General features: G+C 46.1%; 1 long non-coding RNA gene across 1 annotated transcript; it reads right to left on the bottom strand.

The window, feature by feature from the left end:
* Positions 1 to 24,509: 24,509 nt before the first annotated feature.
* On the bottom strand, positions 24,510 to 25,383 carry LOC147967181 (uncharacterized). Its single transcript, XR_015609165.1, has 2 exons — positions 25,241 to 25,383; positions 24,510 to 25,119 (listed from the first exon to the last, which is right to left on the bottom strand). It is a non-coding gene; the product is annotated as an uncharacterized LOC147967181 (long non-coding RNA).
* Between the last annotated feature and the right edge of the window lie 387 nt (positions 25,384 to 25,770).

Below are 25,770 nucleotides of genomic sequence, written 5' to 3'. Positions count from 1 at the left end.
GCTACTACCACACATTGGGCCCTGAAATATGACCCCGCTCGACTTACTGACCCCCTCGCCTCTGTCCAGGAGTTGCAACTAGTTTATGGTGTTTGTAGGACATGTGTTGGCGGCCGTGCGTAGCGCTGACCCTAGGGGTGGGCTATGTTGCGGTAGATACACCGTGGCACGGTGTACCGAGTCACCCGTTTGGTGTCTCGGGAACCCTGTTCACATCGTTTGGGGCCGTTGAGGACACCCCGGCCGGATTTCCTTGCGGATGGAACCTGAATAGGCGATAAACCTAGACTAGAGACTTGTGAGGTTAGTCAGGTCGTGGTCTAGACCCACGTCGGTTTTCGCTTGAAGTCTGCCGAGCACGTGTCATGTGCAGACGCTAAGTGGTGGAAACATGTGTGACGAAGTACACCCCTGCAGGGTATAAAACTATTCGAATAGCCGCGTCCGCGGTAAAGGACTACTTGGTTGCATATACAGTTCATAGACAAATTAATGGATACTACTAAAAGACTCAAGATAAGTGTGAGTACCGAGGATGGCCCTCTCGTAGGATGACGAGGGAGAATCCCCGGTGGAGTATTGTGTTGGTGAGTAGTGGACTCGTGTGCGAAAACTATTTTACTAGAGAGGTTCCGTAGGATAGCTTAGCCAAGAGTCAAAGCTGGCTTGCTGCCTCAACCCCACCACCTTCTTGAGAATAAGCATGTATAGTAGGTTCTGATGTAAGACTTGCTGAGTACCTTTGTACTCATGTTTGCTTAATTACTGTTTCAGACGACAACACCGCCCCCTCAGATGGGTTCTACGTAGACCTTGACGTCGACGAGTGACTAGCCACCCAGGTGGTGATCCCGGCCATGGAGGGCCCTATGTAGATTGACAGGCTTCGAGAAGCCTTCTTTCTTTCTAGAGTCTGTACTCAGACTAGTTGCTTCCGCATGTGCTTGTATGATTGTATGACTTGAGTGTCGGGTCATGTGACCCCTATCTGTATGACATGTTATGTATGGCTCTCTGGAGCCTTTAAATAAAGTACTTGAGTTGTAGAGTTTTGTTGTGATGCCATGTTGTATGTACTCATATCGGGCATATTGTGTGTATGATTGAAATGCTTGGTATGAGTGGGATCCGACAATCTAGTTGTTTATCCTTGGCAGCCTTTCTTATGGGGAAATGTAGTCTAGTGTTCCTCGAGCCATAGTAGTCCGCTACAGCCCGGTTCACCGGAGTCCTGCTAGCCCAGCACTACTGTTCAGGACACTTGACTGGCCGGCATGTGTTTCACTTCGTTCCTATGTCTGTCCCTTCGGAGAAATGTCACGCGGTGACTTCCGGAGTCCTGCCTAGCCTGCTACAGCCCGGGATCCCCGGAGTCCTGTTAGCCCAGTGCTACAGCCCGGAATCACTCGTTGATGACCGACATGCTCGATGTGATTCATGTATGCCTGTCTCCATAGGTTTGTGCCGCTTTGGGTTCACGACTAGCCATGGCGGCCCGGGTTCTCTGTCGTATGGATCCCACTGGTAGAAAAAGGGCCTATAGTCCCGGTTCGTAAGGGCCTTTAGTCCCGGTACCGGAACCGGGACTAAAGTGTCGGTACTAATACCTCCCCCCTTTAGTCCCGGTTCAATCCAGAACCGGGAGTAAAGGCCCTCCACGTGGGCAGTGCGCAGAGCCCAGTCAGGAGACCCTTTGGTCCCGGTTGGTGGCACCAACCGGGACCAAAGGGTCTCCTGACTGGGCTCTGCGCACTGCCCACGTGGAGACCCTTTGGTCCCGGTTGGTGGCACCAACCGGGACCAATAGGCATCCACGCGTCAGCACTTCTGTGGCTGGGGTTTTTGTTTTTTTTTAAAGGGGGGGTTGGGGGTTTTGGGGGGTTAATTTAGGTGTTTCATATATTGTGTTAGCTAGTTATAATTAATAGAGAGAAGTGTCCTCTGTTATGTCCGTGCTTGGTCGACGCTACGTACTATACATACGTATATAGAGAGGACTAGACACGCTAGCTAGCTAGTAAGCAAACGAAGGAAACAGAAGATCATCATGAACATATATGCATATATACAGAGAGAAGTGATATCGACCACCTCTCCTTCTCCGAGAGATTGGTCGAACAACAAGTTCTCGTATATCTATCTGACACTACCGGCTACATATATACAATAATTATCTCTTACAAATATAATCATACGGACTCAGGGTCCACATAGAATTCTCCGTCTTCAGGGATCACGTGGTCAAGAAAGAATGCCGCCAATTCCTCTTGAATTGCTCGCATGCGAGCTGGTGCTAGGAGTTCATCCCGCTTCCGAAACATCTAATTTGAAGAAGGGGGTCAATACATACATATATATATATATATATATATAAATGAATGAAACTCAACACAAATGATGGTAATAAAATAAAATTGTGAATGTTGTTATTTACGTACTTCATATTGTTCGTTAGAGTACCCGCCCCGCTCACAGGTCGTGTGGCGGATGGACTCGCAGATGTAGTATCCACAGAAATCATTCCCTTGTTCCTGCCACAACCACTTTACAAGAAATAGAGGTCAATCAAACTGATAAGCAAGAATGCTAAATGGTATTGATGAAACTAGCGCTTGAATCACTAGGAGATGCGCGGAACATGCTACTATAGTACTTACTTTCGGGTGTCTAAATTCCGGCTCCTTCGGCAGTCCCGGAACTGTTTTGGTGAATTTTCTCCAAACCCTGCCGGACAAAGAAAACAATTACTTGATATCAGGAAATGAACAAAGTTGCTGATATGGTGGATAATGATCGATTTAACTTACTTCTTGAGGATTTCAGTCATGTCCGCATACTCCTTGGGATCTTTTCGTTTAGAGTCCAAGACGGTTACTACTCCCTGCTCAAGCTTAATCTCTAGGAGAATATAGTGGTAACTGCACACACATGCATAACTCATCAATTACATTACTATAACCTTGACTAATATATAAGGGAAACCGAATACGCACAAGACAGTAACACTCACCTGAAGTTGTAAGGAAAGAGTATTATATCTTTGTTTTGATTTATTACGAACGATCGTAGCAAGCTAGCCTCGGTAGCTGCGGCATGAAGTTTAACCTGAGTTGCATCTATGAGATATGTGTTAATGAACCCAATATCACCGACTTGTCTTTTCTTCAATTCGGCGATCTTCAATCTGCATAATATAGTGAGGATGATTATAAATACATGCAATGAAAGAGCTAAGCTATATAGAGAAACTTAATGACAGAAGTAGTACTACTTACAGACAGTAGCAGGCGACCGTTGTTTTATCGAGGGCCAATTGATTGAAAAACTGATAGAACTCCTCAAATGGAACAGGCAACAGATCAATTCCAACGAGGTCATGCTCCGGTTTAACTCTCGCATACAAAGTACTCCTCCCCCTAGAGTCTCTGCAGATTTTCAAGTACCAATCATGCAATCTTCGCATCATCGTTGATAGAGATCTTTCATCTTTGACGAGAGGCTTCCCGTACTCGTATCTTTGTATCTACACCTCCATGGGTTCATAATGTACTTCGTCGAGCAGGTAATCTGCAAGATTGCTATAACCGGGCACCATCCTCGGATCATTATCGACGTTGTGGCTAGGCACCTTGAGCGGGGGGCACGATTGCTTCGCTTGTTCGCCGAGCTGGGCAATTTGTTTCCCAGCTCGTCGTTCTTTCAGCCTTTGATCACTGACAGTACTTCCCGACCGATCCGCTTCGGCAAATTCCTTTCCAATAATGCGGTCATAGTTTCCTTTCGGCGGATCAGACTTCGGTGGTTTTGTCAGGGAAGCCAGAGTGCGCTTCACTTTCACCCGATCTACCTTCTCCTCCGGAGGTGGATGTTTCTTTGCTTTCACCCCTTCAAAGAAGTTCCTCACTTCTTCTCGCGCGATCTCGGTGTTCTCCTCCAGGGTCCTCTCATATGGTAACTTCTCTGGAGTCTTCAGAGAAGGACCGAATCTATATGTCCTCCCGCCTCTGATTGTACTGATAGACGCCGACCGAGCAGACGGAGCGGTTGTCTTCTTTACTTGCTTAAGCGGCGGAGGAGAAGGACTACGACGCGCCGGAGCAGCTGGAGCGGCGGCAGGTCTCTTCCGCCCTTGCTGACGAGGCGGAGAAGGAGGAGGCTGGCTGCTCGGGCGCGTCGGCGCAGGCGGAGAAGGAGGCGGAGTGCCGCCACGCGCCGGAGAAGGAGCCGGCCGAGGGCCCTGATCGTCACTCGCCGGAGGAGGAGGCGGTGGAGGCGGAGTGCCCTGACTCGCCGGAGGAGGAGGAGGAGGCGGTGGCGTCCAGTTCGGAAGGTTGATGAGCTCCTTCCGCCATAGGCATGGAGTCTTCAGAGCAGACCCCAGCCGAGTCTCCCCTTCACCGGTAGGGTGGTCAAGCTGGAGGTCCTCAAATCCCTCCGTTATCTCATCCACCATCACCCTAGCATATCCTTCTGGAATCGGCCGGCAGCGAAAAGTTGCATCGGGTTCAGTAGGATAAACAGAGCCAACAGTCACCTTGACCTTCAAATTCATCCATTGCGTCATAAGGTGGCAGTTTTGAGACTCCGTTATAGCATCCACGGGATAGCTAGCAGGAGCCGTCAAGGCATGCTCCAGCTGAAGCAGCTCGATGGAAGCCACGCTGCTTCTGCGCTGAGATGGCGGGGTAGCTTCGGGGGAGGCTTCGGCAGTATGTTTGCTGCGATTTGCTTCTCGTTCCTCTATCGCGTCTACCCTTGCTTGCAGCGCCTGTATTTGGGTATGCTGCACTTTTTTCCTCCTCTCATGGGATTTGTAACCGCCTGCGTCCGGAAACCCAACCTTCCACGGAATGGAGCCTGGCGTGCCTCGTGTCCGTCCAGGGTGCTCAGGATTCCCGAGGGCCATTGTGAGCTCGTCGTTCTCTCTGTCTGGAAAGAACGTCCCTTCCTGCGCTGCTTTGATATACTGCTTAAGCTTACTGACTGGTATGTCCATTTGATCGTTCGTCCAAATGCACTTCCCTGTTACAGGGTCCAGTGTTCCGCCAGCCCCGAAGAACCAAGTCCGGTAACGGTCTGGCCAGTTAATTGTCTCTGGTTCGATCCCTTTATGAACCAAATCATTCTCAATCTTGGACCACTTAGGCCGGGCGACGAGGTAGCCACCTGACCCCGTGCGATGGTGAAGCTTCTTCTTCGCAGCATTTTGCTTGTTTGTCGCCGACATCTTCTTACTCTTTTCTGATGTCTTGTGGGCCACAAATGCGGGCCAGTGATCTCTGATCTTCTCATATCTGCCCTTGAATTCTGGTGTCTCATTTTTTTCGACAAACTTATTCAGCTCTTTCTTCCACCTCCTGAATAGTTCTGCCATCCTCTTCAGAGCAAAAGACTTGATTAATTTCTCTTTAACTGGGTTCTCTGGATTATCCTCAGGCGGTAGGGTGAAATTTGACTTCAGCTTAGTCCAAAGATCATTTTTCTGCATATCATTGACATAAGACACCTCAAGGTCTTCTGTAGCCGGCTTAAACCATTGCTGGATGCTTATCGGGATCTTGTCCCTAACCAGAACCCCGCACTGAGCAACAAATGCGCTCTTTGTCCGGAGGGGTTCAATAGGTTGGCCGTCGGGCGCGATTGCTATGATCTCAAACTTTTCATTCGAGCTCAACTTTTTCTTCGGGCCTCGTCTCTTTACCGAAGTTGTGCTCGATTCGGAGGGCTAGAAAAAAGAACAAAGACTTAATTAATATGTGTACATACCAAAACAATGAATGCATCAATCAGCTAGTCAGCATAGGCTTAACTAATATATATACCTGGCCGGACTCGGTTCAGTCACCGGAGCCATCATCACGGTCTCCTTCTTGCACCAGCATTGGGTCACCGGAGCCGTCCTCATGTTCTTCTTCTTGCACCGGCATTAGGTCACCTTAGCCAGCTTGTTCACCCTCTCCTTCCAGACCATCGGTTTCGTTGAGAAACAACGAGAGGGCATCACTTCCTTCTGCGATTATGTCCCTCAACAACGCTTCTTTTGTTGCTTCGTCTAGGACGGTGTCCATAGTTTCTACAAATATTTACAACATGGCAATTATTATTCAAACATGACAGATGGATATATTAGTGCCAAACATAGAACTAGCTACCTAATCATAGTAAGCTATCGGGAGGGGGTATATATCGACAACGACGACACTACATCTATGTCCCTCGACGACCCTCGTTCCCGATAAAAAAAAGAGGAAGAAGAAGAAAAATAAGAGGAGAAGAAAGAATAGAGGAGAAGAACCCTCGACCCCTAGACGACCCTCTTCTTCCTCTCATGTTCGAGAGGATCGCCGAGGGGTCGGGAGGTTGCCTAGTGTCAAAGGATTCAACAAAACCATGTATTCATCATTAGGCGAAAGTAACATGTGCATGATGGTACGAAGCTCTTCAAAGTTGTTCTGGAACGGAGTCCCAGATAGGATAATTCGCTTTTTGGTACAAAGTTCAGAAAGAGCCTTCCGAATATCGCTATTTGGAAGGCCTTTGCTAAATTCGTACCAAAAGGCGGATTATTCTATCCGGGACTCCATTCCAGAACAACTTTGCAGAAGTTCGTACCAACATGCCCTGGTTACTTCCGGCTAATGATGAAGGCATGGATTTCTTCAATACTTTGACACTAGGAAACCTCTCTCGACCCCTCGGCGATCCTCGTGAAGGAAATATGCCCTAGAGGCAATAATAAAGTTATTATTTATTTCCTTATAATCATGATAAATGTTTATTATTCATGCTAGAATTGTATTAACCGGAAACATAATACATGTGTGAATACATAGACAAACAGAGTGTCACTAGTATGCCTCTACTTGACTAGCTCGTTAATCAAAGATGGTTATGTTTCCTAACCATGAACAATGAGTTGTTATTTGATTAACGAGGTCACATCATTAGTTGAATGATCTGATTGACATGACCCATTCCGTTAGCTTAGCACACGATCGTTTAGTATGTTGCTACTGCTTTCTTCATGACTTATACATGTTCCTATGACTATGAGATTATGCAACTCCCGTTTGCCAGAGGAACACTTTGGGTGCTACCAAACGTCACAACGTAACTGAGTGATTATAAAGGAGCATTACAGGTGTCTCCAAAGGTAGATGTTGGGTTGGCGTATTTCGAGATTAGGATTTGTCACTCCGATTGTCGGAGAGGTATCTCTGGGCCCTCTCGGTAATGCACATCACATAAGCCTTGCAAGCATTACAACTAATATGTTAGTTGTGAGATGATGTATTACGGAATGAGTAAAGAGACTTGCCGGTAACGAGATTCAACTAGGTATTGGATACCGACGATCGAATCTCGGGCAAGTAACATACCGATGACAAAGGGAACAACGTATGTTGTTATGCGGTCTGACCGATAAAGATCTTCGTAGAATATGTAGGAGCCAATATGGGCATCCAGGTCCCGCTATTGTTTATTGACCGGAGACGTGTCTCGGTCATGTCTACATTGTTCTCGAACCCGTAGGGTCCGCACGCTTAAGGTTACGATGACAGTTACATTATGAGTTTATGCATTTTGATGTACCGAAGGTTGTTCGGAGTCCCGGATGTGATCACGGACATGACGAGGAGTCTCGAAATAGTCGAGACGTAAAGATTGATATATTGGAAGCCTATATTTGGATATCGGAAGTGTTCCGGGTGAAATCGGGATTTTACCGGGTTACCGGGAGGTTACCGGAACCCCCCGGGAGCCATATGGGCCTTCATGGGCCTTAGTGGAATGGTGAAAGGGCTGCCCACAAGGGCTGCGCGCCTCCCCCCTTCCCCTAGTCCTATTAGGACTAGGAGAGGTGGCCGGCCACCCTTCTCCCTCTTTCCTCCTTTGGGGAATCCTAGTTGGAATAGGATTGGGGGGAGTCCTACTCCCGGAAGGAGTAGGACTCCTCCTGCGCCCTCTCCTCCTGGACGGCGCCCCCTCCCCCCTTGGCTCCTTTATATACTGAGGTAGAGGCACCCCAAAGACACACAAGTTGATCCACGTGATCTATTCCTTAGCCGTGTGCGGTGCCCCCTGCCACCATATACCTCGATAATACTGTAGCGGAGTTTAGGCGAAGCCCTGCTGCTGTAGTACATCAAGATTGTCACCACGCCGTCGTGCTGACGGAACTCTTCCCCGACACTTTGCTGGATCAGAGTCCGGGGATCGTCATCGAGCTGAACGTGTGCTCGAACTCGGAGGTGCCGTAGTTTCGGTGCTTGATCGGTTGGATCGTGAAGACGTACGACTACTTCCTCTACGTCGTGTCAGCGCTTCCGCAGTCGGTCTGCGTTGGGTACGTAGACAATACTCTCCCCCTCGTTGCTATGCATCACATGATCTTGCGTGTGCGTAGGAAAAATTTTGTAATTACTACGAAACCCAACAGTGGCATCTGAGCCTAGGTTATTTATGTTGATGTTATATGCACGAGTAGAACACAAGTGAGTTGTGGACGATACAAGTCATACTGCCTACCAGCATGTCATACTTTGGTTCGGCGGTATTGTTGGACGAGACGACCCGGACCAACATTACGCGTACGCTTACGCGAGACCGGTTCTCCCGACGTGCTTTGCACACAGGTGGCTTGCGGGCGACTGTCTCTCCAACTTTAGTTGAACCAAGTATGGCTACGCCCGGTCCTTGCGAAGTTTAAAACGGAGTCTATTTGACAAAATATCGTTGTGGTTTTGATGCGTAGGTGAGATTGGTTCTTACTTAAGCCCATAGCAGCCACGTAAAACATGCAACAACAAAGTAGAGGACGTCTAACTTGTTTTTGCAGGGCCTGTTGTGATGTGATATGGTCAAGACATGATGCTAAATTTTATTGTATGAGATGATCATGTTTTGTAACCGAGTTATCGGCAACTGGCAGGAGCCATATGGTTGTCGTTTTATTGTATGCAATGCAATCGCGATGTAATATTACTAAACGGTAGTGATAGTCGTGGAAGCATAAGATTGGCGAGACAACAACGATGCTACGATGGAGATCAAGGTGTCGCGCCGGTGACGATGGTGATCATGACGGTGCTTCGGAGATGGAGATCACAAGCACAAGATGATGATGGCCATATGATATCACTTATATTGATTGCATGTGATGTTTATCTTTTTATGCATCTTATCTTGCTTTGATTGACGGTAGCATTATAAGATGATCTCTCACTAAATTATCAAGAAGTGTTCTCCCTGAGTATGCACCGTTGCCAAAGTTCGTCGTGCCCAGACACCACGTGATGATCGGGTGTGATAAGCTCTACGTCCATCTACAACAGGTGCAAGCCAGTTTTGCACACACGGAATACTCAGGTTAAACTTGACGAGCCTAGCATATGCAGATATGGCCTCGGAACACGGAGACCGAAAGGTCGAGCGTGAATCATATAGTAGATATGATCAACATAACGATGTTCACCATTGAAAACTACTCCATCTCACGTGATGATCGGTCATGGTTTAGTTGATTTGGATCACGTAATCACTTAGAAGATTAGAGGGATGTCTATCTAAGTGGGAGTTCTTAAGTAATATGATTAATTGAACTTAAATTTATCATGAACTTAGTACCTGATAGTATCTTGCTTGTTTATGTTGATTGTAGATAGATGGCTCATGCTGTTGTTCCGTTGAATTTTAATGTGTTCCTTGAGCAAGCAAAGTTGAAAGATGATGGTAGCAATTACACGGACTGGGTCCATAACTTGAGGATTATCCTCATTGCTGCTCAGAAGAATTATGTCCTGGAAGCACCGCTGGGTGCCAGGCCTGCTGCTGGAGCAACACCAGATGTTATGAACGTCTGGCAGAGCAAAGCTGATGACTACTCGATAGTTCAGTGTGCCATGCTTTACGGCTTAAAATCGGGACTTCAACGACGTTTTGAACGTCATGGAGCATATGAGATGTTTCAGGAGTTGAAGTTAATATTTCAAGCAAATGCCCGGATTGAGAGATATGAAGTCTCCAATAAGTTCTATAGCTGCAAGATGGAGGAGAACAGTTCTGTCAGTGAGCATATACTCAAAATGTCTGGGTATAATAATCACTTGATTCAATTGGAAGTTAATCTTCTGGATGATTGCGTCATTGACAGAATTCTCCAATCACTGCCACCAAGCTACAAGAGCTTCGTGATGAACTATAATATGCAAGGGATGAATAAGACTATTCCCGAGCTCTTCGCAATGCTGAAAGCTGCGGAGGTAGAAATCAAGAAGGAGCATCAAGTGTTGATGGTTAACAAGACCACTAGTTTCAAGAAAAAGGGCAAAGGGAAGAAGAAGGGGAACTTCAAGAAGAACGGCAAGCAAGTTGCTGCTCAAGAGAAGAAACCCAAGTCTGGACCTAAGCCTGAAACTGAGTGCTTCTACTGCAAGCAGACTGGTCACTGGAAGCGGAACTGCCCCAAGTATTTGGCGGATAAGAAGGATGGCAAGGTGAACAAAGGTATATGTGATATACATGTTATTGATGTGTACCTTACTAGAGCTCGCAGTAGCACCTGGGTATTTGATACTGGTTCTGTTGCTAATATTTGCAACTCAAAACAGGGACTACGGAATAAGCGGGCACTGGCAAAGGACGAGGTGACGATGCGCGTGGGAAACGGTTCCAAAGTCGATGTGATCGCGGTCGGCACGCTACCTCTACATCTACCTTCGGGATTAATATTAGACCTAAATAATTGTTATTTGGTGCCAGCGTTGAGCATGAACATTATATCTGGATCTTGTTTAATGCGAGACGGTTATTCATTTAAATCAGAGAATAATGGTTGTTCTATTTATATGAGTAATATCTTTTATGGTCATGCACCCTTGGAGAGTGGTCTATTCTTATTGAATCTCGATAGTAGTAATACACATATTCATAATGTTGAAGCCAAAAGATGCAGAGTTGATAATGAAAGTGCAACTTATTTGTGGCACTGTCGTTTAGGTCATATCGGTGTAAAGCGCATGAAGAAACTCCATACTGATGGACTTTTGGAACCACTTGATTATGAATCACTTGGTACTTGCGAACCGTGCCTCATGGGCAAGATGACTAAAACACCGTTCTCCGGTACTATGGAGAGAGCAACAGATTTGTTGGAAATCATACATACCGATGTATGTGGTCCGATGAATATTGAGGCTCGTGGCGGATATCGTTATTTTCTCACCTTCACAGATGATTTAAGCAGATATGGATATATCTACTTAATGAAACATAAGTCTGAAACATTTGAAAAGTTCAAAGAATTTCAGAGTGAAGTTGAAAATCATCGTAACAAGAAAATAAAGTTTCTACGATCTGATCGTGGAGGAGAATATTTGAGTTACGAGTTTGGTGTACATTTGAAAAACTGTGGAATAGTTTCGCAACTCACGCCACCCGAAACACCACAGCGTAATGGTATGTCCGAACGTCGTAATCGTACTTTACTAGATATGGTGCGATCTATGATGTCTCTTACTGATTTACCGCTATCGTTTTGGGGTTATGCTCTAGAGACGGCTGCATTCACGTTAAATAGGGCACCATCAAAATCCGTTGAGACGACGCCTTATGAACTGTGGTTTGGCAAGAAACCAAAGTTGTCGTTTCTTAAAGTTTGGGGCTGCGATGCTTATGTGAAAAAGCTTCAACCTGATAAGCTCGAACCCAAATCGGAGAAATGTGTCTTCATAGGATACCCAAAGGAAACTGTTGGGTACACCTTCTATCACAGATCCGAAGGCAAGACATTCGTTGCTAAGAATGGATCCTTTCTAGAGAAGGAGTTTCTCTCGAAAGAAGTGAGTGGGAGGAAAGTAGAACTTGACGAGGTTACTGTACCTGCTCCCTTACTGGAAAGTAGTTCATCACAGAAAACTGTTTCAGTGACACCTACACCAGTTAGTGAGGAAGCCAATGATAATGATCATGAAACTTCAGATCAAGATGCTACTGAACCTCGTAGATCAACCAGAGTAAGATCCGCGCCAGAGTGGTACGGTAATCCTGTTCTGGAAGTCATGCTACTAGATCATGATGAACCTACGAACTATGAAGAAGCGATGGTGAGCCCAGATTCCGCAAAGTGGCTTGAAGCCATGAAATCTGAGATGGGATCCATGTATGAGAACAAAGTATGGACTTTGGTTGACTTGCCCGATGATCGGCAAGCAATTGAGAATAAATGGATCTTTAAGAAGAAGACTGACGCTGATGGTAATGTTACTGTCTACAAAGCTCGACTTGTCGCAAAAGGTTTTCGGCAAGTTCAAGGGATTGACTACGATGAGACCTTCTCACCCGTAGCGATGCTTAAGTCTGTCCGAATCATGTTAGCGATTGCCGCATTTTATGATTATGAAATTTGGCAGATGGATGTCAAAACTGCATTCCTGAATGGATTTCTGGAAGAAGAGTTGTATATGATGCAACCGGAAGGTTTTGTCGATCCAAAGGGAGCTAACAAAGTGTGCAAGCTCCAGCGATCCATTTATGGACTGGTGCAAGCCTCTCGGAGTTGGAATAAACGTTTTGATAGTGTGATCAAAGCATTTGGTTTTATACAGACTTTCGGAGAAGCCTGTATTTACAAGAAAGTGAGTGGGAGCTCTGTAGCATTTCTGATATTATATGTGGATGACATATTGCTGATTGGAAATGATATAGAATTTCTGGATAGCATAAAGGGATACTTGAATAAAAGTTTTTCAATGAAAGACCTCGGTGAAGCTGCTTACATATTAGGCATTAAGATCTATAGAGATAGATCAAGATGCTTGACTGGACTTTCACAAAGCACATACCTTGACAAAATTTTGAAAAAGTTCAAAATGGATCAAGCAAAGAAAGGGTTCTTGCCTGTGTTACAAGGTGTGAAGTTGAGTAAGACTCAATGCCCGACCACTGCAGAAGATAGAGAGAATATGAAAGATGTTCCCTATGCATCAGCCATAGGATCTATCATGTATGCAATGCTGTGTACCAGACCTGATGTGTGCCTTGCTATAAGTTTAGCAGGGAGGTACCAAAGTAATCCAGGAGTGGATCACTGGACAGCGGTCAAGAACATCCTTAGATACCTGAAAAGGACTAAAGATATGTTTCTCGTATATGGAGGTGACAAAGAGCTCACCGTAAAAGGTTACATTGATACAAGCTTTGACACTGATCCGGACGATTCTAAATCGCAAACTGGATACGTGTTTACATTAAACGGTGGAGTTGTCAGTTGGTGCAGTTCTAAACAAAGCGTCGTAGCGGGATCTACATGTGAAGCGGAGTACATAGCTGCTTCGGAAGCAGCGAACGAAGGAGTCTGGATGAAGGAGTTCATATCCGATCTAGGTGTCATACCTAGTGCATCGGGTCCAATGAAAATCTTTTGTGACAATACTGGTGCAATTGCCTTGGCAAAGGAATCCAGATTTCACAAAAGGACCAAACACATCAAGAGACGCTTCAATTCCATCCGGGATCTAGTCCAGGTGGGAGACATAGAGATTTGCAAGATACATACGGATCTGAATGTTGCAGACCCGTTGACTAAGCCTCTTCCACGAGCAAAACATGATCAGCACCAAGGCTCCATGGGTGTTAGAATCATTGCAGTGTAATCTAGATTATTGACTCTAGTGCAAGTGGGAGACTGAAGGAAATATGCCCTAGAGGCAATAATAAAGTTATTATTTATTTCCTTATAATCATGATAAATGTTTATTATTCATGCTAGAATTGTATTAACCGGAAACATAATACATGTGTGAATACATAGACAAACAGAGTGTCACTAGTATGCCTCTACTTGACTAGCTCGTTAATCAAAGATGGTTATGTTTCCTAACCATGAACAATGAGTTGTTATTTGATTAACGAGGTCACATCATTAGTTGAATGATCTGATTGACATGACCCATTCCATTAGCTTAGCACACGATCGTTTAGTATGTTGCTACTGCTTTCTTCATGACTTATACATGTTCCTATGACTATGAGATTATGCAACTCCCGTTTGCCAGAGGAACACTTTGGGTGCTACCAAACGTCACAACGTAACTGAGTGATTATAAAGGAGCATTACAGGTGTCTCCAAAGGTAGATGTTGGGTTGGCGTATTTCGAGATTAGGATTTGTCACTCCGATTGTCGGAGAGGTATCTCTGGGCCCTCTCGGTAATGCACATCACATAAGCCTTGCAAGCATTACAACTAATATGTTAGTTGTGAGATGATGTATTACAGAACGAGTAAAGAGACTTGCCGGTAACGAGATTCAACTAGGTATTGGATACCGACGATCGAATCTCGGGCAAGTAACATACCGATGACAAAGGGAACAACATATGTTGTTATGCGGTCTGACCGATAAAGATCTTCGTAGAATATGTAGGAGCCAATATGGGCATCCAGGTCCCGCTATTGTTTATTGACCGGAGACGTGTCTCGGTCATGTCTACATTGTTCTCGAACCCGTAGGGTCCGCACGCTTAAGGTTACGATGGCAGTTACATTATGAGTTTATGCATTTTGATGTACCGAAGGTTGTTCGGAGTCCCGGATGTGATCACGGACATGACGAGGAGTCTCGAAATAGTCGAGACGTAAAGATTGATATATTGGAAGCCTATATTTGGATATCGGAAGTGTTCCGGGTGAAATCGGGATTTTACCGGGTTACCGGGAGGTTACCGGAACCCCCCGGGAGCCATATGGGCCTTCATGGGCCTTAGTGGAAAGGTGAAAGGGCTGCCCACAAGGGCTGCGTGCCTCCCCCCTTCCCCTAGTCCTATTAGGACTAGGAGAGGTGGCCGGCCACCCTTCTCCCTCTTTCCCCCTTTGGGGAATCCTAGTTGGAATAGGATTGGGGGGAGTCCTACTCCCGGAAGGAGTAGGACTCCTCCTGCGCCCTCTCCTCCTTGCCGGCGCCCCCTCCCCCCTTGGCTCCTTTATATACTGAGGTAGAGGCACCCCAAAGACACACAAGTTGATCCACGTGATCTATTCCTTAGCCGTGTGCGGTGCCCCCTGCCACCATATACCTCGATAATACTGTAGCGGAGTTTAGGCGAAGCCCTGCTGCTGTAGTACATCAAGATCGTCACCATGCCGTCGTGCTGACGGAACTCTTCCCCGACACTTTGCTGGATCGGAGTCCGGGGATCGTCATCGAGCTGAACGTGTGCTCGAACTCGGAGGTGTCGTAGTTTCGGTGCTTGATCGGTTGGATCGTGAAGACGTACGACTACTTCCTCTACGTCGTGTTAGCGCTTCCGCAGTCGGTCTGCGTTGGGTACGTAGACAATACTCTCCCCCTCGTTGCTATGCATCACATGATCTTGCGTGTGCGTAGGAAAAATTTTGAAATTACTACGAAACCCAACACCTCGACCCCTCGAACCCTCGACGACCCTGGAACCCTCGACCCCTAGACGACCCTCTTCTTCCTCACATGTTCGAGAGGATCGCCGAGGTGTCGGGAGGTTGCCTAGTGTCAAAGGATTCAACAAAACCATGTCTTCATCATTAGGCGAAAGTAACATGTGCATGATGGTACGAAGCTCTTCAAAGTTGTTCTCGAACGGAGTCCCAGATAGGATAATTCGCTTTTTGGTACAAAGTTCAGCAAGAGCCTTCCGAATATCGCTATTTGGAAGGCCTTTGCTGAATTCATACCAAAAAGCGGATTATTCTATCCGAGACTCCATTCCAAATAACTTTGCAGAAGTTCATACCAACATGCCCTGGTTACTTCCGGCTAATGATGAAGGCATGGATTTCTTCAATACTTTGACACTAGGAAACCTCTCTCGACCCCTCGGCGATCCTCGACCCCTCGAACCCTCGACGACCCTGGAACCCTCGACCCCTAGACGACCCTCTTCTTCCTCTCATGTTCGAGAGGATCGCCGAGGGGTCGGGAGGTTGCCTAGTGTCAAAGGATTCAACAAAACCATGTCTTCATCATTAGGCGAAATTAACATGTGCATGATGGTACGAAGCTCTTCAAAGTTGTTCTGGAACGGAGTCCCAAATAGGATAATTCGCTTTTTGGTACAAAGTTCAGCAAGAGCCTTCCGAATATCGCTATTTGGAAGGCCTTTGCTGAATTCGTACCAAAAAGCGGATTATTCTATCCGGGACTCCATTCCAGAATAACTTTGCAGAACTTTGTACCAACATGCCCTGGTTACTTCCGGCTAATGATGAAGGCATGGATTTCTTCAATACTTTGACACTAGGAAACCTCTCTCTACTTCCGGCTAATAAGAAGAAGAAGAAGAAGAAGAAGAAGAAAAGAAGAAAAAAAAGAGGAGAAGAAGAAAGGAATAGTGGAGAAAAGAGAAAATAGAATATATTCTATTTTCTCTTCTTCTCCACTATTCCTTTCTTCTTCTCCTCTTCTTTTTCTTCTTTTTTCTTCTTCTTATTTATTTCTCCTCTTCTTTTCGGTAGAGGAAACCCTAAATAGCTAGCAAGTATCGTGGGTGTGAGATACATGTGGCCTTCGGTGTCGGACACTACATCCACGTCCCACAAGTGACATGGGCGTCGAAGCCCGCGCCACTTGTGGAATGTGGGTGTAGTGTCCGACACCGACGGTACATGTATCTCACACCGACGATACTTTCTATTTAGGGTTTCTCCTCTACCGCTCCTCGACCTCTCGACGACCCTCGTTCCCGATAAAATAAAGAGGAAGAAGAAGAAGAAAAAAGAAGAAAAGAAAGAATAGAGGAGAAGACTTCCTCTTCTTCCTCTCCTCTTCTTCTCCCTCTTCTTCCCTTCTTCCTCGCCTCTCTCATGAATGTCCGACGTTCTCGACCCCCCCCCCACGTGTCGAAGAAAAAAAAGAAGATAAAAAGAGGAGAAGAAGAAAGGAATAGTGGAGAAGAAGAGAAAATAGAATATATACTATTTTCTCTTCTTCTCCACTATTCCTTTCTTCTTCTCCTCTTCTTTTTCTTATTTTTTCTTCTTCTTATTTATTTCTCCTCGTCTTCCTCTCCCCTCTTGGCAACCCTAGACCCCCTCTCGACCCTCGACCCCTAGGCGACCGTCGACCCCTCTCTTTTTTTTCTTCCTCTTCTATTTTATCCTCTTCTTCCTCTACCGCTCGGCGACCCTCGACGACCCTCGTTCCCGATAAAAAAAATAGGAAGAAGAAGAAAAAAAGAGGAGAAGAAAGAATAGAGGAGAAGATCATCTCCTCTATTCTTTCTTCTCCTCTTTTTCTTTTCTTATTCCTCTTCTTTTTTTATCCTCTTCCTCCTCTCATGTTCGACGACCCTCGACCCCTCGGCGACCCTAGACCCCCTCTCGACCCCCTCTTCTTCTCCCTCTTCTAATTCATTTGTTCATATGAATATACAAACATTTTCATATTTACAATAATTAATATCACCAAAAAAATCTATGAACAGAAAAAAAATCCTGATTTTTCTAAAAAACTATCTTTTGCATATATACATGAACATAGATATATACACAGAGAACATATGTATACATATATATAAAAAACAAGCATATATATATGAAAAAAAGCATATATATGAAAAAAATGCTAGCTAGGGCGCCGGCTGGACCAGAGGAGGACCGCGGAGTCGGCGACGAGGATGGCGACGGGGCAGTGGGCGCGCGCTTGGGGTAGGAGACGCGGGCGACGGCGACGGCGGGCCGGGGCGGCGGGCGTCGGGCAAGGGGCTGGCCGGTGCGGGCGACGGCGAGGGCGGGACGGGGCGGTGCGCGTCGGGGCAGGGACGAGGGCGACGGCGACGAGGGCGGGCCGGGGCGGCGCGCGTCGCGGGCGACGGCGACGATGGGCGCGGGCGACGGCGACGATGGGGGCGGGCGGCGTCGGCAACTGCAACTGCAAGATGAGAATGAAAAATTCCAAAGTGTGGCCTTATATAGCAGAGGCTTTAGTCTCGGTTCGTGGCAGCAACCGGGACTAAAGGTGGGCATTAGTCCCGGTTGGTGCCACGAACCGAGACCAATGGCCTCTTTTCGGCAGCCCAAAGGGCGGGAAGCGAAGCCCATTGGTCCCGGTTGGTGGCACCAACCGGGACTAAAGGGGGGCAATGGTCACGGTTGGTGCCACGAACCGTGACCAATGCACCCTTTAGTCCCGGTTGGTGCCACCAACCGGGACCAATGCCCTTGTGCGCCCCGCGCCCAAAAGTTTAGTCCCACATCGCTAGTTGACAGCGCCCAACACCAGTTTATAAGCTCTGCTGCCTCCTCCCTCTCGAACTCCTCTGAACTGCAGGCCTATGGGCCTAATTTGACACTGCTTTGCCTGTGGGCCTATTGGGCCTTCTGCGGGCCTGAATCCTGGCCCATGTAGGGTTTCTAGTCGTATTCAGGCCGTGGAGGCCCAGTAGGTGGCATTTTTTTTTGGTTTTTTCTTTTTTATTTCTACATTTTTTTGGTTTTTTATTTTTTTATTTCTACTTACAACTAAATACTTACAGTTTTTTAGTGATTTCTTTTTGCTTTTAGGTCACAAAAATTATAAACTTTCTGTTAGTGCCATTAGTTTTAAATTTTAAATAGTTTAAATTTGAATTTTTAAAAATTTGTGTGAATCACTAGTTTATGAATAACTTTACTATAAAATTAGAATTTTTTTCTATTTATTTTTTATTTCTACTTACAACTAAATACTTACAGTTTTTTAGTGATTTCTTTTTGCTTTTAGGTCACAAAAATTATAAACTTTCTGTTAGTGCCATTAGTTTTAAATTTTAAATAGTTTAAATTTGAATTTTTAAAAATTTGTGTGAATCACTAGTTTATGAATAACTTTACTATAAAATTAGAAATTTTTTTCTTCTTTGCTATTTATTTTTTATTTTAGGTCACACAAATTATAGTTTGATTTTAGAGAGGGTTACGACAAAAACTTGATGCACTTAGTGTACAAAATGGACAATCACTTTCGAAGTATCAAAGTTTCGAACCATAAGACATGAAAGCATTTCAAATGAACTCTGAAAAAGTTGAAAGTTGGGATGGTATCATAATTTCACCCACATAGCATTTGCTTATTGCGGGAGAAAGTCTTCACTTTTTCTCGCTTGTGTCATTTGCTTATTGCGCCGTAACCATGGATAATCTTCATTGTTTATCAGGATGCTTGGGTCAGCCTTGACATTGAAGGGAGGAATTTCATGAAACTTCTCATAATCTTCAGACATGTCTGTCTTGCCGTCCACTCCCAGAATGTCCCTTTTCCTGAAAGAACTATGTGGCGCTTTGGCTCATCGTATGATGTATTCGCTTCCTTATCTTTTCTTTTTCTCGGTTTGGTAGACATGTCCTTCACATAGATAACCTGTGCCACATCATTGGCTAGGACGAACGGTTCGTCAGTGTACCCAAGATTTTTCAGATCCACTGTTGTCATTCCGTACTGTGGGTCTACCTGTACCCCGCCGCCTAACAGATTGACCCATTTGCACTTAAACAAAGGGACCTTAAAATCAGGTCCGTAGTCAAGTTCACATATGTCCACTATGTAACCATAATATGTGTCCTTTCCGCTCTCGGTTGCTGCATCAAGCGGACACCGCTGTTTTGGTTGGTGCTCTTTTGATCTTGGGCGATCATGTAAAATGTATTCCCATTTATCTCGTATCCTTTGTAAGTCAATACAGTCAAAGATGGTCCCCTGGACAACAAGTACAACTCATCAGAAACAGTGTTGTCACCTCTGAGACGTGTTTCCAACCAACTGCTGAAAGTCCTGATGTGTTCACATGTAATCCATTCGTCGCACTCCTCCGGGTGTTTGGAGCGCAGACTGTTCTTGTGTTCATCGACATACGGGGTCACCAAGGTAGAGTTCTGTAGAACTGTGTAGTGTGCTTGAGACCAAGAATATCCGTCCCTGCATATTATTGAGTCTCTTCCAAGAGTGCCTTTTCCAGTCAGTCTCCCCTCATACCGCGATTTAGGGAGACCTATCTTGTTAAGGCCAGGAATGAAGTCAACACAAAACCCGATAACATCCTCTGTTTGATGGCCCATGGAGATGCTTCCTTCTGGCCTAGCGCGGTTACGGACATATTTCTTTAGGACTCCCATGAACCTCTCAAAGGGGAACATATTGTGTAGAAATACGGGCCCCAGGATGACAATCTCGTCGAGTAGATGAACTAGGATGTGCGTCATGATATTGAAGAAGGATGGTGGGAACACTAGCTCGAAACTGACAAGACATTGCGCCACATCACTCCTTAGCCTTGGTACGATTTCTGGATCGATCACCTTCTGAGAGATTGCATTGAGGAATGCACATAGCTTCACAATGGCTAATCAGACGTTTTCCGGTAGAAGCCCCCTCAATGCAACCGGAAGCAGTTGCGTCATAATCACGTGGCAGTCATGAGACTTTAGGTTCTGAAACTTTTTCTCTGGCATATTTATTATTCCCTTTATATTCGACGAGAAGCCAGTCGTGACCTTCATACTGAGCAGGCATTCAAAGAAGATTTCTTTCTCTTCTTTTGTAAGAGCGTAGCTGGCAGGACCTTTATACTGCTTCGAAGGCATGCCGTCTTTTTCGTGCAAATGTTGCAGGTCCTCTCGTGCCTCAGGTGTATCTTTTGTCTTTCCATACACGCCCAAGAAGCCTAGCAGGTTCACGCAAAGGTTCTTCGTGACGTGCATCACGTCGATTGAGCAGCGGACCTCTAGGTCTTTCCAGTAGGGTAGGTCCCAAAATATAGATTTCTTCTTCCACATGGGTGCGTGTCCCTCAGCGTCATTCGGAACAGCTAGTCCACCGGGACCCTTTCCAAAGATTACGTAGTGTAAATCATTGACCATAGCAAGCACGTGATCACCGGTGCGCATGGCGGGCTTCTTCCGGTGATCTGCCTCGCCTTTGAAATGCTTGCCTTTCTTTCGACATTGATGGTTGGTCGGAAGAAATCGACGATGGCCCAGGTACACATTCTTCCTACATTTGTCCAGGTATATACTTTCAGTGTCATCCAAACAGTGCGTGCATGCGTGGTATTCTTTGTTTGTCTGTCCTGAAAGGTTACTGAGAGCGGGCCAATCGTTGATGGTCACGAACAGCAACGCCTTAAGGTTAAATTCCTCCTGTCTGTGCTCATCCCACGTACATACACCGTTTCCATTCTACAGCTGTAAAAGTTCTTCAACTAATGGCCTTAGGTACACATCAATTTCGTCGCCGGGTTGCTTAGGGCCTTGGATGAGAACTGGCATCATAATGAACTTCCGCTTCATGCACATCCAAGGAGGAAGGTTATACATACATAGAGTCACGGGCCAGGTGTTGTGATTGCTGCTCTGCTCCCCGAAAGGATTAATGCCATCCGCGCTTAAACCAAACCATACATTCCTTGGGTCCTTTGCAAACTCATCCCAGTATTTTCTCTCGATTTTTCTCCACTGCGACCCGTCAGCGGGTGCTCTCAACTTCCCATCTTTCTTTCGGTTCTCACTGTGCCATCGCATCAACTTGGCATGCTCTTCGTTTCTGAACAGACGTTTCAACCGTGGTATTATAGGAGCATACCACACCACCTTCGCAGGAACCCTCTTCCTGAGGGGCTCGTCGTCAACATCACCAGGGTCATCTCGTCTGATCTTATACCGCAACGCACCGCATACCGGGCATGCGTTCAGATCCTTGTATGCACCGCGGTAGAGGATGTAGTCATTAGGGCATGCATGTATCTTCTCCACCTCCAATCCTAGAGGGCATACGACCTTCTTTGCTGCGTATGTACTGTCGGGCAATTCGTTATCCTTTGGAAGCTTCTTCAATATTTTCAGTAGCTTCTCAAATCCTTTGTCAGCCACAGCATTCTCTGCCTTCCACTGCAGCAATTCCAGTACGGTACTGAGCTTTGTGTTGCCATCTTCGCAATTTGGGTATAACCCTTTTTTGTGATCCTCTAACATGCGATCGAACTTCAGCTTCTCCTTTTGACTAATGCATTGCATCCTTGCATCGACAATGACCCGGCGGAGATCATCATCATCGGGCACATCGTCTGGTTCCTCTTGATCTTCAGCAGCTTCACCCGTGGCAGCATCATTGGGCACATCGTCTGGTTCCTCTTGATCTTCACCAGCTCCCCCCGTTGCAGCATCACCGTATTCAGGGGGCACATAGTTGTCATCGTACTCTTCTTCTTCGCCGTCTTCCATCATAACCCCTATTTCTCCGTGCCTCGTCCAAACATTATAGTGTGGCATGAAACCCTTGTAAAGCAGGTGGGAGTGAAGGATTTTCCGGTTAGAGTAAGACCTCGTATTCCCACATTCAGTGCATGGACAACACATAAAACCATTCTTCTTGTTTGCCTCAGCCGCATCGAGAAACTCATGCACGCCCTTAATGTACTCGCGGGTGTGTCTGTCACCGTACATCCATTGCCGGTTCATCTGTGCGTGCATTATATATAATTAAGTGTCCAAATTAATAGAAGTGTACAAATCTCGAGGAAAATGGAGCTTGAAGGTCGAGCTTCGAGAGGAGAAAGCTTAAGTAGTGTGGCTCGGGCATTCCATCGAACACCTCATGTGCATAGGAGGTGAGCTAGAGCACCACAAAGCCCTCTCCCCCTCGGCCAGAAAAAACAGAGCACTGTGCTCTGCTCTTGCGCGAGGGGGTATATATAGGCACCTCATTGGTCCCGGTTGGTGGCATGAACCGGGACTAAAGGGGAGCCTTTGGTCCCGGTTCAAGCCACCAACCGGGACCAATGGTGGTGGGCCAGGAGCGAGGCCCATTGGTCCCGGTTCGTCCCACCAACCGGGACCAAAAGGTCCAGACGAACCGGGACCAATGGCCCACGTGGCCCGGCCGGCCCCCTGGGCTCACGAACCGGGACCAATGCCCACATTGGTCCCGGTTCTACACTGAACCGGGACTAATGGGCTGAGCCGGCCTGGACCATAGCCCTGTTTTCTACTAGTGGCGGATGCTAGCGACACTATCATATACGTGAGCCAAAAGGTGCAAACGGTCCCGGGCCATGGTAAGGCGACACCCGTGGGATACCGTGCGTGAGGCCGCAAAGTGATATGAGGTGTTACCGGCTAGATCGATGTGACTTGGAATCGAGGTCCTGACAGTCGTCATGTTCCAGCGTTGATGTTCGTGTTCGTCTCTCGGTGTAGGGGGCGAGCGCCATGACCAGGATGAGACGAGCGCTAGTTGAGAGCAATTTGAATAAAATGGTGCAAATGACCACGACCCGAATCCATCGCCTATTAGCTCTGCTCCTCCTCCTCCTCCTCCTGAGCTCTCCAAGGTAGGGTGTAGAAGCATAGTGACGAAGCAGCTGCCTCAACCTACGTATCTTACGTAATGTGCAACGTGGACATTTTAGATTGGGTATTGGAGAATTGAGGGGCCCACCCCCCTGAAAATCAGGGGGGGGATATTGTTAGGCTAGGCAGTTTACGTTACTTTTCGTAGCCTCGTTCGTAGATGGAGCATTATCGTCAATTTATTGTTGGAAAACTCTTCTCCAACACGTGCCACGCGTCCATGTGGGCCCGCTCCTTCCTTATCTCTTCCTATTCCTTGTCTCTTCATTCCACATGTGTCTTTTTCATATAATTTTTGTTTTGTTTCGTCTTTCGTTTTCCTCCTTTCACACACATCTATAATTGGAAAACAACTGCAAATATATATTTTCTTTATAAACATATATCACATGATGGTCACTGGCTTTGTTGAGAAACCACGTGATGGCCGCATATATTTTCTTGATAGACATATATCACATGCAAGCTAGCATCAAGCTCATTCTGCACCACACACATGTACTCCCTAAGTATCAAAATATAAGAAGTTTTTGTAGGCTAGTTTTATCAAAGAAGAACGTCTTATATTTTGATACAGAGGTAGTGTATATGTATAATCATGTGCGTGCAGTAGCTTGTTAATCATCATGACATGCCATCATAGGCATGCCATACACTCTGATTCGATTTCTACATACACCATGCCGACGTCGCAGCAATCATGCACAAAAAACAAGTTACTCCGACACATAAAACAAATGAGAAACAGTAGAGCAGGAAAAGATCAACGGTCCAACACATGCAGTCCCTCTGCGTTTGGGATTATCATAAACATTTCACAAGGCAAAGATAACCAACAAGAAAAGATTTACACATGCATTCTGCTCCATCGAAAACAAGGAAAACAAAAAACTTGCCAAACTTAGCTCAACTAGAGTCTACATCTGACAACCATATATCATCAACTCTGCAGCATAAACATAAGTTCCAAAAGTTCAAAACTGAGTTTTACCCGGTTCGAAACTCTTCCACGGCGGCTTAATAAACAGCTACGGTGCTCCTCCTCGCGCATGGTCGGTTATTTGTTCCGGTCCGGATAGCCATTCTTTCTGAAAATAGTAACACGGGACAACTGGCTTGGAACCAGGCAAAGCATCCCAAAGATGAACCATGTCTATATACATCTTAAAAATGAATTTATTTATTTTATTTTATTTTAAAAACATCTTTATTAAAAGGTTCATCAAAAGTACAAAGCACCCCAAATACGATAAGAATTACAGCAAGGCCTCCGAAGGAGCCACAGTCGTCGATGAAGCCTTGAATCTGACACCAAGTAATCTCGTCTGCGCGTACGCATGAGTAGGAAACCATAACCTCGCTATCTTGAGGAGCTGGCAGGAATCTAAATGGGGCGGACGGCGAACTTGAGGAGCCCGGAAGTCCGTACCCCGCAATCACAAGAACCGCATGGACAGTCGTTCATTATTACAAACTTTCTTTTTAGTATACTAGCAGCAGCGGCGGCGGCGGCGGAAGCCATGACGAAACGGAAATACGTAGATAGTACGTAGCACGTAGTAGTATTGTACGGTAGTATCGTCTCTGCTGCTGCTGCTGCTATACGGTACGCTCAGTGAGCATGGTTCGCAGCGAGGTGTGGCGCATGGCCGTGGGCGTCATGCCGGATGCTCCCCTCCGCGCACGTGCCTTTCTTCAAGTAGACGCATGGAGCGCCAGCTGCCTTGCTGCCCGCGGGTCGCTGAGGAGATTGCTTGTCCACAGCGTGCTGAAAACAAAAGAAAATAAGTTCCATTGTACACAAACTTTTCACAGCCAGCCAACAGAGATCGAACAAACCACCTCGATTGAGTTTTTAGAAGATCAACGGAGTGGGAGGCAAGGCGTACCTTGTTGAGGTCGGTGCTCCGGCGGTCGTCGCCGGCCATCGCATGGGAATCCATCGCCTATTAGCTCTCCTCCTCCTCCTGAGCTCTCCAAGGTAGGGTGTAGAAGCGTAGTGAGGAAGCAACCTCAATTTATAGCTGGAAAGCTCTTCTTCGACACGTGCCACGCGTCCGTGTGGGCCCGCTCTTCCCTTATCTCTTTCCTTCCTTCCGCACGTGTCTCTTTCTTTTTTTCCTCCTTCCACACAAGTCACTTCGAACAATTGAGACATTTTTTAAAGGAAAATGGTTACTATCTACCGACTAGTTTTGGATATACAATGGTGCTATCTTAGGAGTGCCACATAGAAGAACTCATAAGAAAAGACCTGTCTTCTCTTATTTAAGATAAGACAAGAGATAATCTCTTAGCACAATTTGTCTCATCATGTTTTAAGGAATTACTAGTTATTACAGATAAGGCAGATATAACCCATTGTAGACATATTCTTTTATCATCTCTAAATTGCATGCAAGACTTAAGATAAGGCTAT

Source organism: Triticum urartu, chromosome 6A, assembly GCF_056163025.1.
Source record: "Triticum urartu cultivar PI428250 chromosome 6A, HENAU_Tu73, whole genome shotgun sequence".
Classification (NCBI taxonomy): Eukaryota; Viridiplantae; Streptophyta; class Magnoliopsida; order Poales; family Poaceae; genus Triticum; species Triticum urartu.
The sequence above is the reverse complement of the archived record's forward strand: the minus strand, read 5'-3'. Positions and strand labels throughout refer to the sequence as shown.